A 6,394-nucleotide genomic window follows, 5' to 3' on the forward strand; every position below is an offset into this window, starting at 1 on the left:
ACTAATCTCTACCCATCTGTCTCTAATTTTATTTATCTTTTCAAATCTACTGATGAGGTCCTCTTGGTATATGTGTGCATGTATATATATGTGCATATATATACATTTATAGATAAACACACACATAGATGTTAGATAGATAGATGGCAGACAGATAGAGAAATATAGATAAAATTTCAGTTGTATTTTTAGCATCATGCTTTCCAGTAGTATATTCTTATATTTTCTGTCTCTTTGTTACTCTTCTCTATCTAATGTGACAATGCGATCATATCTTCCTATAATTTTAATTATTCCTCCTTTTAGTTTTGTAAATATATTTATAATGTGTATTTTGAACTATTTTATTCTTTCATTTGAAAACTGTTCATTCTCCCAGGCAACTTATATTTTCTACTTTTATCCCTGAATGTGGGGGTCATTTTTGTGTCCTTGGAGATGTCATAATTTTTTGTTTGTAACTGGATCTTTTAAATATTATATTATAGCAACTCTGGATATTGGTCCTGCTGCTGGTGGGCAGCTTACTACTACTATTATTATTATTAATTATTATTACTATTATAAACTTCATTAGTGACTACTGAATTGTTTCCGTGAAACTTATCCACCCCCCAACTCTCCTTTCTTTTAAGCCTCTGTTGTTTCTTTTCAGAGCAGCTTGGAGTATGATCCTAGTTGCTGTGGGCTGATGGTAGTTCTGATATAGCCTTCTTGAATTCTTTCTCTGGCCCCACCCAGTGGTTAAAATTTCAGTAGTTTCTCACAGACTGTGCTTTTGTTTTGTTTTCAAAGATTTCCTGAGGCTACCAATTTCTAAACAAATTGTCCTTTCTCTAAAGGAAAAGAGTACCTTCTGCTTACCTTAGGTTTTACTTTCTTCAGTTTCAGTTGACTATGCCCTATTGTGGGTCAAATATATTAAATGTAATACCATAAAAATAAAACAAAATATAAACTTTAATTTCATTATAGAGTATTGTTATAACCATTCTACTTTATCATTACTTATTCTTGTTAGTCTCTTACTATGCCTTATTTATTAACTAAGTCTTATAATAGGTATGTATGCATAGGAAAGATACATTATACACACGGGCTTCAGGAACCCACTGGATGTATTGCAGTACAATCCCCAGAGATATGGAGAGGCTACGGTGGTTCCTGAGGTAGGTGTTTCCCATTTCTTGTCACCCCAGAAGACCTCCCTCTTGCCTTACTCCTACTCTTGATTCCTGTAATAACAAGTATAGACTCTAAGCTGTTTCTTCATCAAACCCATGAGTCTTCTCCAAATTGTTCTTCACAGAAACTTCAAAGTATTTGACAGTAGTTTTAGGTTAAAATTCTCTACTAAGGGGAAGGGCAGATAGATGAGGGGATATAAATACCACTAAATTATATTGTATGAAAATCACAAAAATGCAACAAGAAGAAAAAAAATTTAAAAATTCTCTGTGCTTGGTTGCAAATGAAGTCAGCTCGTTTGAGAAGCATTTGGACCTGTTATTTTTCCAGCTCCTGGTCCCAAAAGCTACATCCCTGAGACTAGGCTTACCTAGGAATTGAGGCCAAGGCAAACTTTTCTCTAAGTAATGTTCTAGTTCAGAAGCTGAGCCCTTGGAGATGAGAGCTGCAATCTCTTTTCCTATTGTGTTGCCTCTCCTACCATGGAATAGGAAGAAGGGTTATCAGAGCCCTAGTGTTTTAGGTAACCACATAGCACTGTAGCACTAACACTTTTCATGAATATAGGATGGGTGACAGCAGGGACAGTCCCACCTGTGACTGTGCTCTCTGAGGGAAGGAGTATTGAAGGGCCTACAACACGTAGTGATTGGATTTAAGAGTTCCTTAGCTATGATACTTTTTTTCATGGTAGAAGTATAGGAAGACAACCCAGGCTATTTGTGAATTTTACATTTTTTAAGCAGATTTGATACAAACACATAGTCAAGAAACTTTAGGGTATTGATAAAAATCTTGACTTAAATTGTAAAGTTTGGGAGATAATTCTGAAATAAAAATGGTGATTTATAAGCAGGAAGAAAGTAGGAAATGGTTTTTCTGAATTTTTTAAAGAACCCAAAAGAACAGCTGTTTGGGAAAAATGTGAACTAAGGGTTTTAAACAGGGGAAGGTTGCTAGAGAGTGGTGTGTTTGATTGGGTGGCAAACCAGGGTTTGATCACAAGACTGTGTACATGAAAGGGTGAGAGCAGTGTCACTCAAAGGAATGTCAAAGGAGTGAGGTAGCTTAATAGGGGTGCATCCTTGCTCTACAGCCATTGTGACAATGGTAGAGTTGTTCTGATGGAGTAGAAATCAAAGGACTGAGCTAGAACATGTGTAACAATGAAGGGAGATGCTGAACACCAGCAGGCACTGTAATAAGGAGTAGATTACAAGCTTGTAAGGTCTTGAACTGATAAGGAATATCTTTGTTCTGAGTCTAAACATGCAATGACATGGAATTGTTTTGGAATGTTTGTATTTCAGACATAAAAAGAATATAGTTCTATGTTTTTAATATAGAGAACTTTCTACCACTATGTGTCAAATCAACTTGTATAATTTGAATTGATTTTTTTAAAATAAAAAACAAACTACAATAATATAGACTGATAGGCTTGTGGTGTTCATTTCTGTGAAGACTGCTGATTATTCTTTGACTATAATACATTGCTAAAAGTATTTATAATGAACACACATTATTTTGAAGTTCAGTTAAAACAATAATGGCCATCTTCATCTTGGAAATCAAAAGAAAATGAACCCTACTTTGTCCCTAGACTATCCATTTCTTTTGTCCATTGGCAATGTAATTCTCAGCAGAAACCATCTATACAGTCCTATTGAAGTGATGAATAAGAAAATAGAAAAAAAAGCAGGTTCAGGAAGCTTTCCTGCCACTATCTAAAGAAAATTGATATGCATATTGCTCAAAAATAGTAAGTTTGTCCTTGCTTCTGAGATGGCTAAAACAAGTGTATGTACAAATTTATAATTCTATTTTAAGATATATATAAATCTTATCAACTGCAGGTGTGTGGTTACAAGCTTCTGGATATAAATGGAAAAAATTAATTGAATAAAATTATTTATATTGCCGTTTGTGTCTTAATGATCAAGTTGAGGTGCAATAACCTTAAATTTTAGTTGCAATCTACCTTCAGGTAAAGGAAATTAAGTGATGCACTCTGTAAAGGGATTGTACGGAAATGAGGCTACGAACTCCAACAATACTAAAGCTAGTATACCAAACTGAGATTAGGAGTTTCAGCCCTGCGTTAGTATTTTCATTCCCTAATTCTCTAGTGCATATGCTGATTTTCTTCCACATATGCCTTGCTTTCTCTGTAATATTCTATATCACTAAATATTTTGGTCACCTGAAACTTTGCCTCTGTAGATTCTATATTGCAGGTATCTACAGGTGATGATTTTTTAAGTTACCAGTGCACCTGTAAACTATGAGGAGTTCCTTAACCAGTGGAAACAAGGACATCAATATCTTTAATCAGGTCAGAGATGTATTCCAGATATCTTGGAGCCAATTCAAGGAGCACCTACCAGATGTCTTATTTCATTGGGTCATTACTGTCTCCAGAAATGTGAAGTTATTAACAAATACAAAGAATTTATGCCTTTTTAAAATATTTGCTGGTAAAGTTTGAAATGTAAAAAATCATGAAATCCTAACATAACCAATATTTGTGTTATTTTATCTAATCTATCAAAATATAGTTCCACCATATAATCAACATAAAATTACTGAGATATTTCCATTTTTTTCTCATGGTGTTTGAATTTTGTATGCACTTCACAGGTATGGTGAATCTCAATTCTGACTAGTTATATTGCAAGTACTCATCACAGTGGCTAATGGCTGCAATAGAAACCCGGGCATTACCAGTTTCAGCTAGGGTTTGTTTAAGAGAAACAGAGCATTTCTAGGACGTGTAGAATAACAGACTTTATATAGGACTAGGCACTCCTCTAATATAAGCATTGTAATACAGATCTCTGCAATGCTGCTCTCTCCTCATCTAATGTAGATAGCAGAGCATTAAGTGTCAGCCAGACCAGCAGTTGGCTAGGAAGCCTGGACAGTCAATACCTAGCATAAGGGACAACTGCTATCAATTAGAGCCCAAATCATTCTCTTGCCAACACAAACTGCTGTTAGAGAGCACCTGTAGCCCTTTACTAAAAGCATGCATACTTCCTTGGCCTGGAAGTTTTGGAAGCTGCATCAAAGTGAGATTGCAGATCAATGACGAGTGTTGAAACAATGGATGGTGCTGTACACTAACCTTTGGGCATTAAAAATATGACTGTTGATGAGACAAGCCAGATGGCTCAGTGTGCAAAGACTCTCTGTTACCAAGCCTAACAACTTGAGTTTAAGTTCCAGGACCCACATACTGGAAGGAGAGAATGTACTCTAGCAAGTGTTCTCTCACTGCCACACATGCACTATTCACACATGTCCATACTCCTTTACACACACACACACACACACACACACACACACACACACAATTTTTTTTAAATATAGCTGCCTCTCCTCTAGTTCATACAAATCTATTTTGTAACCAATCTAAATCCAGAACCAGAGACAGGAAATTTTAGAAAATATTTCCAGCCTGATAAAATAATAAAACACAACTATGCTGCACTAAATATTAAAATCAATTGACAGGCAAGATCCCTATGTGGGTAAAGATAGTTGCTGCCAAGTTTGATTACCTGACTTTGATATTCAGGCTCGACATGAGGGAAGGAGAAAAACAGCTCCCATAAGTTATCCTCTGATCTACAAAAGCACCCTGTGGCACACACATGCCTGAACACAAATAAATAAATAATAATAATAAAAGAAACTTGGGCAACATGCCTTTAATCCCAGCACTGGAGGCAAAGGCAGGAGGATTTCTGTGAGATTAAGGCCAACTTGATTTACATAGTGAGTTCAAGGTCAGCTGTGGATACAGAGAGACCCTGATTGCATGCATGGGTGCACTTTCATCCATGCAAACAAAACAATCATACAATTAATTAATTAATTAATTAATTAATTAATTTAAAAAAAGCCCAGGTTCACTTGCCTAGGGATGGCACTGCCCACAGTGGATGGGACCTTACTACATCAATTATCAACTAAGAAAATGCCTGACAGACATGGCCACAAGTCAATTTGATGTAGGAAATTCCTCAGCTGAGGTCTCTCCTCCCAGGTGACGCTGAGTTCTGTCAGGTTGATAGCCAAAGCAAAATCTGATACATCATTTAAGAAAAAAATATTATATACAATGAGTGAAATGAACCATAACTACTCTCAAAAGATAGAAGAAAATCGTGATGAATCACTGAAAACACAGCTTAATTTCTAGGTGAAATACAAATAAAATATCAAGCTAACTATTTTGCATTTTTGTGAGTAAGGGAGGGAGACTGAGAATATTATAATGCCTTGCTAGTGACCCAAAAACTGGTGAAAATAATAAAAGACCAGCCATGGAATACTCTAAAATCAGGTTAAGTGACAAAAATACTATATATGTGTGTGTGTGTGTGTGTGTGTGTTTGTGTTTTATGGGTTCCCGTATCAAAATGAAAACTTAAAATATCAATAGAGACTCAATAACAATTTCCAGAGTAGAGATACATCTCTTTCAAAAGTGGCTATACATTTTTTAGGTTCACTGTTGAATTAATACAGTTATACAATATTGAACTCAATATAAACTGTGTAAGAAATAAAAATTGAACGAATTTTTAATCTTTAAAAAAGATCTCCTTTTTATTTTAAACTATATTGTTTCTTACAGAAAGACTTGTTGCTTTTGCTAATAACACTTAGATGTTGGAGCATGCATCTCTAATCTGTATGTACATGATTATTACTAGTCATGGTCGGTTGCACTCGGATCCTTGGCATCTGCGTATGGATATAGAGTCATTGGGTAGATTTCAATTGTAATGCTTATCACCTCTACTAATTAACATGATGTAAATTTTTATGCTTCCCCAAGCTTTATCTACATGGCATATGGTAATTAAAAGTACCAGACTGGTGGAACTAACCTTCTTGGATGTTTAACAGACATGCTATGAGGTCTATACTAATTGGGTCAGAGGAACACAAAGGACACTTTTTGCTCCTTGCCCTCCTAGGTCGATTAGTTCCCAGGGATCATGAGCATCTCGCAAATTGTCCTATAATGGTGGTGGGTCAATTGACCTCTTGATCAAGGAGGCCAAGGAGACCCCACCAGATGGACTTGAACCAGTGTCCAGTCTATAAAGAGGAGGGTCAACACGGAGGAATCATTTCCTCCATGCTTCCAAGAGAAGCCAACAATGGTCGAGCAGGACCTTTGACTTATCTT

The sequence above is a fragment of the Nannospalax galili genome, unplaced genomic scaffold, assembly GCF_000622305.1.
Source record: "Nannospalax galili isolate Female #2095 unplaced genomic scaffold, S.galili_v1.0 scaffold173, whole genome shotgun sequence".
Taxonomy (NCBI): domain Eukaryota; kingdom Metazoa; phylum Chordata; class Mammalia; order Rodentia; family Spalacidae; genus Nannospalax; species Nannospalax galili.